At 49.2% G+C, this 13,404-nt stretch overlaps 1 pseudogene; it reads right to left on the reverse strand.

Moving 5' to 3' along the window:
• Window positions 1–3,773: 3,773 nt before the first annotated feature.
• On the reverse strand, window positions 3,774–13,128 carry LOC142917277 (putative RNA-binding protein 46 pseudogene; annotated as a pseudogene).
• Between the last annotated feature and the right edge of the window lie 276 nt (window positions 13,129–13,404).

A 13,404-nucleotide genomic window follows, 5' to 3' on the forward strand; every position in this document is an offset into this window, starting at 1 on the left:
CTGTCAACTGATATAAATTCCACATTTATATGGCGTAGCCCAGTCTCTCCATAGGATCACTCCTGTTAACCTCACACACTAGTACTAAATTTATTGAGCTCTGATGCCCAAACTGTATCTTGAAATTGCAACCTTTAAAACTGCGAGACAAACGTTTTAGCGACATCACTTTCCAGCCAGAAATCTCTACCCAAGGTGGAGCACTCTACCAATGAATCCAGTCATCTGAAATTAACGTGATTGTAACATGCATTCGGAATTCCTTTGGTCGCCCAAATCAGCCTCCGCACCTTGGCATGGATAGCGAGTCCTGCACTCACGTCAGAAGCAATAACGTCCAGCTATTTTATTTCAGCATGGCAGATTTTAAGCCATGTTGACTTGGAATAAACCTCCCCAGGTACTTGGTCCGATTGAAACTGTAAAAATAAAATTGTACCCTTAGGGGTTAGCCTGAATTGAACCCATGAGATCGGATCCAAGCGTAATGCATCAAAGCAGCACTCCCATCTCACTGGGTTTGTACAAAATATCTGTGGTAGAGTGGATTATTTGTAAATTTTGATTGAAAATCCGAAGTGTCTTCAGTTATAAGACTCCGTCATTCTTCAAGCTGCATACCAATGTTGAACAAACATTTACATTGCTTAAGGACATTTGCAGATGATACATTATTAATGTTTGAGACAGAGGGACATGCCAATGCACGGGAATGTTTTTCAATAAAACATATCAAAACTATACAGTTGCAATGATATTAAAATTAAATCCAAGCAACATTACCATTTTACCTGCTCCTTGAGTTTGTGCTCAATACTTTAACGTGTACAGGGCCATGGCGGTGTGGGGGCCGACGTCCACCCCACCGCCCTCGCTAGGCAGGTGGGGCGCGACGTCCGCCCCTTCCGCCGCCTCCTCCACCGCGTCGGTCGGCTCCCGCCGGGCCCCCGCCGACCGAGCGATCGGACCCCCCGCGCTAGCGCCCTCTCCGAGGGACAGACTCGTGCTGCTGGCTCACGGCCGCACGGAGTAAACCCACGCACCCCGGCGCGCACCGCGGCTATCGCTAGCGCAGCGGACAGCGGCACGCTAGCGCCTGCACCGGCGAGCGATTACCTCCACGAGCATCCGCGCGCACCGCAGCCGTCGTTAACACGGGGCCCGAACGGTCTCGCACCTGCGGGCGATTATCTCAACGCGCGTCCGTGCACGCCGCGCGCCCACTACGGCTGATGCTGACGCAGCACGCGGCGGCCCACTCGCGTCCACGCCGACGGGCGATGATCTCAACGCGCGAGCTCTGGCCGCGGCTCCGCCCTCGCTCTCGCCGCGCATCCGCCCACGGAGCCGCTCCGCACGGGAATCACACGCGCACCACACCGATGCTCTCTGCTAACTTTTATTCATGGCGCAAACCCCGCACCGCCCGGAGGGAATATTCTACGAGCCGACCGTAGGCCTACCGCTACCCAAGTCCGCAAATGCTCGCACGCCCCATCACGTACCTCGCGGCCGTGCTCACGGCGTCTCGCGGACGCCGTGAGAGTTGGAGGGACGAAGACGAAAGGGAACTTTGCCTATCGCCGCCTCGTAGCGGCGCTCGCCGGTGTCGCACAGATGCCGCGAGCGGCTCGAGAAGGCGGGGAGCGTCGCGTGCGACTCGTCGCCGCCGACCCGGCGAAACTTCGCGCGCCCAAACAATTTGAAGCCAACTCAGGGGCGCCGCAATGTGACTCGCTCTGCGAGGGTCGGCCATTCTCCTGGCGCCGGGAAACCGCGGGACTTTCATCCCAGAGACCCTTCGGATGAAAACCCGTCGTGCCGGGCAATCCCCCGCCAGGACGCTACGTGCGCGCGCTGCAGGTGCGTGCTCGGTGTGGGGGGGCACGGGGGAGTCGAGGCAATGGCAGAGTTGCTCCGAGACCGTGGCACCACAGCGGATCGGGAATTGCGTTGAAATCCGGCTCACGCAAAAGCACAAAAGGGGCGACCCAACGGGGCCCAGAAATCAAATCGATTCGCCGAGTTGACAAATGTGCACATCGCCCCGGGGATGGCAACTGACAGTCGAGTACGGAAAATCGTGATGTGCACCGATTCTGTTTATGTGCGACACAACTTCACGCCACATGGTCCCACTGGGAAAGACGGTGGCATAAGTAAATACAAAAACGAACCAGTAAACCATTGGTGATTGATCAAAGCTATGAAGGCAATGATCCAGGAAAATTATATTATGATGCTGTGGTAAAAGGTAATAAGTTACTCTAAAGTGCATGGCCATGGAAACGTTGGTAATGATAAGGAAAAAGTCTGAAATATGTTGACGTGTAAATCAGCAAATCAAATTAAATCCACAGAGGAGGGAAAGGATCCCAAGCATGCGACACTCAGAACCAAAAGTGGCAGAGACTCGGCCGAGAGAGTGGAGAGAGAGAGAGGAAGATACTTTTCAGGACTTTATTTCCACTAAAAAACTAACAAAAAAACATTACAGCAAAAAAACACCAAAATTGAAAATCAATAAAACATCAAACTCTTAACAGCGGTATGTGCATGAAATACAAATGGCACCGGGATAGAGGCTGTGGAAACGAGACGGTGCACGGACATCTCCATGTGCAGCAAAGTTGTTCAAGGGTTTTTTTATTTTATAAAGAATCAAATGTTTTGACATCAGAATGCGATGTGAACAATATACATTTTTCTCCCCTACATTTTCAAAACGAAATGGCGTTGACATGTCAAACACCTGAATTCGTTTTTTCAAGGATTCTGTTGTCGTAGCTACGTATGCAGTCTGCAAGTTTTTTTCTGTGGGCACGTGCAAATATTGTCTGGGTACATGAAAAATTCCTTTGAAAATGTGTCCTAGACTATATATATTTGTAAGTTAATAAAAGTAGAATTGAAACATTAGCACAATGTAGATTTGTATATTGGTTTAATACAATTTATATTTTTACTTAGAATACTTTAGCCATGCAATAGACTAAATATAATGCTTGTGTTTTAAAATAAAAAAATATATTTACTAGGATTAAAGTTGCACGAAAGATTTTATAAAATCTGAGGCTTGGAGAATTGCATGCTGGGAATTAAATTGAGACAGAAAGGGGTTAATGCATGGCTTGCAGAGCAGTCGCACGTTACAGAGATCATTGACAAAACAGAATGCGATGTGAACAATATATATTTTTCTGCGCTACATTTTCAAAACGAAATGGCGTCGACATGTCAAACACCTGAATTAGTTTTTTCTTCAAGGATTCTGTTGTCGGTTTTCATTAAAGTGCAATGACAGGGTGACACCTGCTGACATCACAGGGTGACACCTGCTGACATCACAGGGTGACACCTGCTGACATGACAGGGTAACACCTGCTGACATCACAGGGTGACACCTGCTGACATCACAGGGTGACACCTGCTGACATGACAGGGTGACACCTGCTGACATCACAGGGTGACACCTGCTGACATCACAGGGTAACACCTGCTGACATCACAGGGTGACACCTGCTGACATCACAGGGTGACACCTGCTGACATCACAGGGTGACACCTGCTGACATGACAGGGTGACACCTGCTGACATGACAGGGTGACACCTGCTGACATGACAGGGTGACACCTGCTGACATGACAGGGTGACACCTGCTGACATCACAGGGTGACACCTGCTGACATCACAGGGTGACACCTGCTGACATGACAGGGTGACACCTGCTGACATGAAAGGGTGACACCTGCTGACATGACAGGGTGACACCTGCTGACATCACAGGGTGACACCTGCTGACATCACAGGGTGACACCTGCTGACATGACAGGGTGACACCTACTGACATGACAGGGTGACACCTGCTGGCCTGGCAAGGGGTTCACAGGTACGGCCACAGAGGTAACAACCAATCAGGGAAGGAGGCGCATCTGGGGCAAAGGCAACAGGTGGGGCTAGCCGAGTTACTCCGGTAACCTGCTCGAAAGGTTCCACGAGAGGGCGTGGCCGGAGGCGGGGCCTAGCCACGCCTCTGGCCACGCCCTCTCGTGTAACCTGCTCCAAGGTTTCACGAGAGGGCGTGGCCGGAGGCGGGGCCTAGCCACGCCTCTGGCCACGCCCAGTCCACCTTGATGGTCCGGCCCCATAGCTGCAAGTTGATTCGAAGGAGCTTCCGCCGGGCCATGGCGGCCGCATGATGGCTCCGGTACTCGATGAACGCGTAGCCTCGGTTGAGGGTTTTGTCCCGGTAACAGACGCTCATCGTGACGTCCACCACGCCCTCCGTGGCACCGCTCATCGCCATCATCACCTCCGCTTGCTTCTTGTCCTTTGGCAGCCCCCCAATGAAGAGGTGGCGATTGTCCACGCTGAAGTGGACTCCAATGCGGCGTCCGGGACGGATCTCGAATTTGTTGAGTTTCTTGACGGCATCCGTGGCTTGGGCGAGCGTCGCGTAGGTAGCGAACGCATAGCCGCGGGTCTCTCCGCTATAATCCATCATGAGGCGGAGCTGGTAGAGCTTCCCCACCATCTCCAGCACGGGCACCAGCTCATCCTCGTAGAGGTCGCGCGGGATCCCCCCCAGAAACACCTCGCAGCCACGGGCGGGAGGGGGCCCCTGCCAGTCGGGCGGCGGTCCGAACTTCCTCTGTCTGCTCTCCTGGACGATGCTGTACCCCGTGCGCAACATGAGGTCCAGCAGGACCTTCATGCAGGCCATGCCGAGCACCGATGGTTTGGCTACTACGGTGGTGCTGGGGCAGCGCCTTGGGGCCCGGTGGAGCCCTTGACACTCCGCGCGGTCGCCTCGTGCCGACAAAGCCACGGGAGGAATCAGCTCCTGAAAAGCCAAATCCCCGGCAGGAACTCGCTCGGCCCAAACCTACAGGCCAGCAGTGAAGAGAGGAAGAGAGAGAGAGTGGAGACGGATGGAGAAAGAGAGACGCGTTTGTTCTGTCCATGGGCCTAAATGTGACGTTAGCGTAGCCTGTGCAGTATGCATACAGCGCTTTTGTCAATCCACTGCTCGATGAAGCCCTCCCCCACATTGCGCAGAGGAAACAAGAAACACAAACTCACACGGTTCCCGGCATGCGTTTGTTTGTCCTCGGAAATGTTCACCGAGCGATGAGTTTGCGTTTCGAGCGGCGTTTGACTTCGCGCGGTGAACTTCGCCCGTGATGACATCACTGGGCACGACAGGAGAGGTCGGCACTGACTTTTAGCGCCGTTTTTTTTCTCCCCATCCAATAGTCCATGAGACGCTTCAAAATGAGACCGTTTTGCCGGTATCAAAGTATGACAAAATAAGAATAGATTTGATCCTTTTTTGGCAATAAACCGTCTTCAATGAATCTTAAGATCTGTTTTATTGCCAGAAAGGATACAACCTATTCATATTTTTTCATAGCCCATGAGATGTCTCCTTTGTCGGTACCACGTGAGGTGGCCTAAATTGAGCAGTTTCAATTTCTCTACGTGGCCAGTGATAAACAAATGCAATAAGTGAGACTATCAAGTAATTTACTTTCATTTTCCATCCAAATAAATGGGTACGACTTAAGTTTTGCTACCTTAGGTGGTACCGAGTTCTGCTCTGGACCATGAGTGGGCCGTTTAATCAATTTTGGCCAGTTTTCAACATTGTTAGATCCCTAACAGCAACAGAGCTGTTGTACTACAATTGTGTTCATATTGGATCATCTTTACAACAGAGCAGACATGCAGACAGAGCTAATGCTTAATGCTTTCAAACCCTCATTGTTGAAATGTGAGTTTACTTGCAAATGGAAGCACAGTCCCAAATCATGACCGCAGAATGGTTGGAGCGAGTTGTTGGGGAGGGTGGTGGGTCTGGGGTTGAATTGCCATCATCAAAGCAGCACACGCCCCCCACCTTATGAACCACACAGAGTAATCACGCGAGCCAGACGTTGTATAGAAATGATTATTGTTGTTAGTGTAGCGTTCACCAAAACGATCCAGCATATGTTTTATTTGGTCATGCCATTCATATTCAGATATTCATTTTGCTTGTGTTTCAGAGTGGGCCGATTCATCTTTGATCTCATGAAGATGCCAAATCGCAAATAGGTTTTGATCAAGTTGCTAAAAGGATACAATTTTTAAATGGATATTTTAAATCAATGGAGTGCATGTTTTACAATTCACGCAGCTCAATAACGAAATAAATTATATCGCATGGTTTTAATTAAGTAAAATATTTTATATATATGAATTTATAAATGTGTCATGAATTATGGTGATGAATTTTGATTTGACCATCTCTTAAATAACCGCAGTTATAATTAGAGCTGGGATATCATCATATTTCTCAAGTCGTCGATCACTCAACCAAATATATCGGTTTCATTACTCGACAAATTGGAAAATAATTAGTTTTTTTTTAAAATGTGTCCGCATATGTGCCACTGGATGGGAGGTTATGGGCGCGGCATAATCAGTTGTATCATGCTGGGCGTGGCTTGTAGGGGGTTTCCTACCTTCGGGAAGCGTGACGCTGAAACGGTCGCTGTTTTTTAATCCACCCGAGTTACTGACCACGCGTTCCTCTGGTTAAGGAACCTTCACGCAAACTGCGGTCATCCTCGCAGTGCCTTTTGGCTCAGCCACCGAACAAAGACGGTCACGGTGTCGCACGCTGTCAGGTGTGTTTCTGCAGCCGCCTGGAATACTTTTTATTACTATATTAGGAAGCCACTGGAGCTATGCACATTCACATCTAGATTTAAAACTCATTTCTTTAGAACTGCTTTTTGTGTTCTAAGCTCTTTCGGTAAAGTCATGTTGAAGGGAAACAATAAAATAATAAAATATATAAAACACAATAAAAATTCTCACGACGTTTCGACCATAACACAAACGGTCATCATGATTTTTATTGTTTTATATATATTTTATTACTTTATTGTTTCCCTTCAACGTGACTTTACCGAAAGAGCTAAGAATATGAATTTCTGCAGTCACGAAAGCTTTAAATCAAAATGTAACTGCTTTGTGTTTAGTCTTTCGTCCTTCCCCCACATCTCTGATTGGCACGGTTAACTACCGTACAGCGTGAAAGAAGTTCAACAACATACATGCACACAAAAGTTATAAGTCAATTCACATAATCGACTAATCATATCAGCTCCTAGCTATATTGGACTCTTTGTAGGTGAGTAGGTCGGTAGCTGCACTACTGTTGTGACATTGCCTACACGATTAACTCTGCGGTGGCGAATAGCGTGAATGGTGTGTGTGTGTGATAATTATACATGACGACAGTGGTGTAGCTTGTACAGAATAAGTTAACACGATTTTTAATTTAGAGAGCATCTACATGCAACCGAATCTCACGACGCTATACCACAACAGACGCGTGCACCTAACCGGTAACAACGAGGCGTGATATTTGTCCGGTATTTTAAGAGAGAGACGGCCATAGGCAGAGAAGAGGAGGAAATGTATTTAGCTTGGACGTGGACAGATGGTTGAGGGAAGTAAGTTCCAGATCTTGGAGGCAGCAAGAGGAGAAGGCGAAGCAAAAGACGAACCGAGGGTTGACCTCTACACAAGGAGAAGGTCAACTCGCTGCTTCGATCAGAAACCTTCGGCTCCTGCGGCGCAGAGCGCACAGAGGCGGTGCCTGGTGTAAGAGGGGAGATGAGGCTTGCACGTTGGAACCGGCGACAGTTGAATCCATATTCAGAGACGTTCGATTTGTGTACAGGATACATCACGTGAGAGCCCGGAGTGCAGCGGAGGGGGGCGAGGCTGATTCATTCGGCCTCAGAGGAACGCCGTGACCCTCAACCGGTCCGTCATCAGTCTCAGCCGTGGTCTATCCGCTGCGGGGTGAAGGGCACCCCCCTTGTCAGTCGCTCTCGGTACTGCAAGGGCCACGTTACACTTCACTCCTGCGTCACGAAGCGATCCCGTAGCGCCGTCTCTACACGGGTTGGGCCAGACGTGGGCAAAGGACGGCCCGTTGGGCTTTTTAATCCGGCCTGCCGAACTTGTCCAAATATTATTATTGTTTTTGTTGTTAAATTAAATTTTACCTTTCTCCTGTAATGCCCCCGTTTCCCAGATTAGACGGCGCACTTTGACCGGGAGTGCGGTAATTGTTTTGGGCGCAGGCCTCAGACGTTTTCGTGATGTTTGATCAGTCACGTTACGACACGTTTTTGTGTCGTTCATGTTCATGCAATTTGTTAAAATTGCCTTGCAAATGAACGCTCCGTCCGTCTGTTCCTGGCCCGGCACCCTCTTGTCAAATTTTAGAACCCATTGGTGGCACCGTGAGTCAAGAAATCTGCCCAACCCTGGGTTGGACTCTCGGGCGCGTTCTGCGTTCCTCTGGCTGCCACTCGGACTGGAAGAGTCACACTCCGACTCGGTGCATCACACAGCCTTGAGAACAACGTTTAAACTATATTCTTAGCTCTTTCGCTAAAGTCACGTTGAAGGAGAAACAATAAAATAATATTGTTTTATAAATATTATGAGACCTCCTTTGCCAGTAACAAGATATAGGAATAGGTTTTACCCTTTTAACTGGCACAAAAACTGACACCTTTATTCAAGGCATGATGTTTGCAATAACCACAACACAAGCAGTCAAAATGCAAACAAAAAAGACAACTCTGATAATAATATTGGCACTGTCCTTGAATTTGATTGGTCCACACCCGAGACGGCTTTTCTTAGAGCCCAGTCTCCACTGGTGTTGGACCAGAAGACGCCAAAATTCAAGGACAGTGCATATTATTATCAGAGTTGTCTTTTTTGTTTGCATTTTGACTGCTTGTGTTGTGGTTATTGCAAACATGATGCCTTGAATAAAGGTGTCAGTTTTTGTGTCAGTTAAAAGGGTAAAACCTATTCCTATATGTTTTATATATATGTTATTATTTTATTGTTTCTCTTCAATGTGACTTTACCTGAAAGAGCTGAGAATATGAATTACTGCAGTCACGAAAGCTTTAAATCAAAATGTAACGTTTAAACTATTTCGTGGAAGTAAGTTGTTTTTGCTCTTGTCAGTAGGCGCATCTCTACACCTTGCAATGTCCTGCAACTGGCGGCGGCCTTGGGCTGCGGTCGTCTTTGCAACAGAGCTGCACTAAGCTCAGTGGGCCTCTTCAGCAGCTGCTGAGACTCAAGTCTGTAACGTGGATGAAGCAGCGGTGCAGTGGTTAGAACACTGAGCCATGACCCCATCCACCTGAGTTTAACTCCCACAATGGATAACATCAGTGGCCAATTACATAGGAACCTTGCCCTGTTCTGTCCCACCCGACATCCCCACCACCACCACCAACATCAACATCACCACCACCACCAACATCATCACCACCACCGCCATCATCACCACCAACATCACCACCAACATCACCACCACCAACATCTCCACCACCGCCAACATCACCACCACCAACATCACCACCACCAACATCACCACCAACATCACCATCACCACCACCACCAACATCACCACCACCAACATCACCACCACCACATCACCACCACCACCAACATCACCACCACCAACATCACCACCACCAACATCACCACCACCAACATCACCACCATCAACATCATCACCACCAACATCACCACCAACATCACCACCACCATCGCCACCACCAACATCACCACCACCACCAACATCACCACCACCACCAACATCACCACCATCACCATCACCACCACCACCATCACCACCACCAACATCACCACCACCACCATCACCACCAACATCACCATCACCACCACCACCACCAACATCACCATCAGCACCAACATCACCACCACCAACATCACCACCACCAACATCACCACCACCAACATCACCACCACCACCAACATCACCAGCACCACCAACATCACCATCACCACCACCAACATCACCACCAACATCACCACCAACATCACCACCACCACCAACATCACCACCAACATCACCACCACCAACATCACCACCACCACCAACATCACCACCACCACCAACATCACCACCACCAACATCACCACCACCATCAACATCACCACCAACATCATCACCACCACCAATACCATCACCATCACCACCACCACCAACATCACCACCACCACCAACATCACCACCACCAACATTACCACCACCAACATTACCACCACTAACATCACCACCAACATCACCACCACCACCATCACCACCACCAACATCACCACCACCAACATCACCACCATCACCACCATCACCACCACCACCAACATCACCACCACCAACATCACCACCACCAACAACACCACCACCAACAACACCACCAACACCACCAACATCACCACCAACATCACCACCACCAACATCACCACCACCATCATCACCACCACCACCACCACCAACATCCCCACGACCACCAACATCACCACCATCACCACCAACATCACCACCACCACCAACATCACGACCACCACCAACATCACCACCACCACCATCACCACCATCACCACCACCATCACCACCAACATCACCACCACCATCACCACCACCAACATCATCACCACCAACATCACCACCACCAACATCACCACCACCAACATCACCACCAACACCACCACCATCACCACCACCACCAACATCACCACCACCACCATCAACACCACCACCACCACCAACATCACCAACATCACCACCACTAACATCACCATCACCACCACCAACATCACCACCACCACCACCATCACCACCACCAACATCACCACCACCAACATCACCACCACCATCACCACCACCATCACCACCACCATCACCACCACCATCACCAACACCAACATCACCACCAACACCACCACCATCACCAACATCACCACCACCACCATCACCACCACCACCAACATCACCAACATCACCACCACTAACATCACCATCACCACCACCAACATCACCACCACCATCACCACCACCAACATCACCACCACCATCACCACCACCACCATCACCACCACCAACATCACCACCACCACCAACATCACCACCACCATCACCACCACCAACATCACCACCAACATCCCCACCACCACCATCACCACCAACATCACCACCACCAACATCACCACCAACATCACCACCACCACCAACATCACCACCACCAACACCACCACCACCAACATCACCACCACCATCACCACCACCAACATCACCACCAACATCCCCACCACCACCAACATCACCACCACCATCACCACCACCAACATCACCACCAAAATCACAATCACCACCAACATCACCACCACCATCATCACCACCACCATCACCACCACCATCACCACCACCACCACCACCACCATCAACATCACCACCATCACCACCACCATCACCACCACCACCATCACCACCAACATCACCACCACCATCACCACCATCACCATCACCACCATCACCACCACCACCAACAACACCACCACCAACATCACCACCACCACCAACATCACCACCACCAACATCACCACCATCACCATCACCACCATCACCACCACCACCACCAACAACACCACCACCAACATCACCACCACCACCATCACCACCATCACCACCACCAACAACATCACCACCAACACCACCAACATCACCACCACCAACACCACCACCATCACCACCACCACCATCAAAGACAAACTATAGAGATGCCCCCCCCCCCACCGTACGAGCCCTGGAACGAGACCCTTGGGGGGCGAGCCGCTGTTCAGTCTCCAGCAGCAGCAGCTGCCGCCGTGTGGCGCACGATGGGGTGACCAAGCGCCTGAGCGCGCGCCCGCCTTTGTCTCCCCAGCGAGCCCCAGGCGGCCAACATCGCCACCCTGGGCCGGGTGAGCAATCTAGCCGAGACCGGCGACACTCCCGGGGACCAGGCCTCACTACGGCACTTACCGGCGCAAAGCTCCGTAGGTGTCTGGGGGAGGGGTCTTGATGAGGTTACACACGAAACTGTTTCCTAGTGCGCTGGTGGAAGAGGAGGTCGCTTATGTCCGACGTTCCGTGTCACTACCACGGACGGGTGACTTGCGCGCGTGCCTGTGATCGCGTCAGAGGCCTTATCTTGACGCTTTCAGAAAACGTAGCGCGGATAGGCGATCACGTGTTTAGCGAGGCTGAGATTCCGTAGAACTGATAAGCACTGCCCGTAGACTCAGCACTGCCCATAGACTCATCACTGCCCATTCACTAGGAGACAGAAAACCCCAATAAGCTGAAATAGAAACCGAATAAACTTAGAGAGAAACCCGCGAAACGTAAAAAGCTATTGAATGCATGGCTGTGTGTGCTGCTTTGCATTGTCGTAGCTACGTATGCAGTCTGCAAGTTTTTTTTATGTGGGCACGTGCAAATATTGTCTGGGTACATGAAAATATTTCTTTGAAAATGTGTCCTAGACAGTATATTTGAAAGTTTGTGAGTTAATAAAAGTAGAATTAAAACATTAGCACAATGTAGATTTGTATATTGTCGGGTAGAAATGTATTTATGATCTAATATTGGTTTAATAACATTTATATTTTTACTTAGAATACTTTGCAATGCAATAGACTTAATACAATCACAACTTTGTCTTTTATATATATTTGGAGATGCAGTGAAAAACTTTCCCAAAATTCATCACACGGTTTCAGTTTTTTGATTTTCAGTTTTATTTATTTTGGTTATAGTCCCGTGAGCCATTCGGCTCTTGAATCGGGTGCAACCACAACAAGCAAAAAAACAAAAACACGACCAAGAAAAACATCTTACAGTGACTCTGTGTGACTGTGCAAACAACACTGTCATGGCACGCAATGAGAGGGCAAATGTCATAAATATTCCTGTAAGCCCTCGCATCTTCAACATTAATGTTGCCATAGAAACGTTGTGGGGTGTTTTGCTTAATTTAAAAAAAAAGAAAAATTATTATCTGTTATTTTTATTTTATTTTCTATCTACGTGACTTTACCGAAAGAACCAAGAATATTAATTCCTGCAGTCACCAAAGTTTTAAGTCAAAACATTCACACACGTTGACAAAGCCTCACCTTGTGTTGTTGTGGGCAGGTCGCTTCTGATAACAAGAGCGGTATAGGAACTCAAGCGGGCTTGGCCTGCTAACAAAAGAAAATAAAAACTGCGTGAATATTTACAATAAAACAAAGTTACAAAGTAACCAGCCGGGTGAAGACAAATTAAACTTAAGCGAGATAATTAAAGTGAATGCAATCAGGCGAGGGCAGGAGGCAAGGCCCCGCGTGGCTAGGCCCCACGATGTAAAGTTCCAACCTGGACATCGATTCCCATGCTCGCTGCTACTCAACTGACATCCCTACGAGAGAGAGCGAGGTTCTACCTTGGTAAACAACAACAACCACCACCACCACAACCACCA

Source organism: Petromyzon marinus, unplaced genomic scaffold, assembly GCF_048934315.1.
Source record: "Petromyzon marinus isolate PM22_M1 ecotype Great Lakes invasive population unplaced genomic scaffold, UKy_Petmar_22M1.pri1.0 PM_G_Scaffold_44, whole genome shotgun sequence".
In the NCBI taxonomy this organism is placed as follows: Eukaryota; Metazoa; Chordata; class Hyperoartia; order Petromyzontiformes; family Petromyzontidae; genus Petromyzon; species Petromyzon marinus.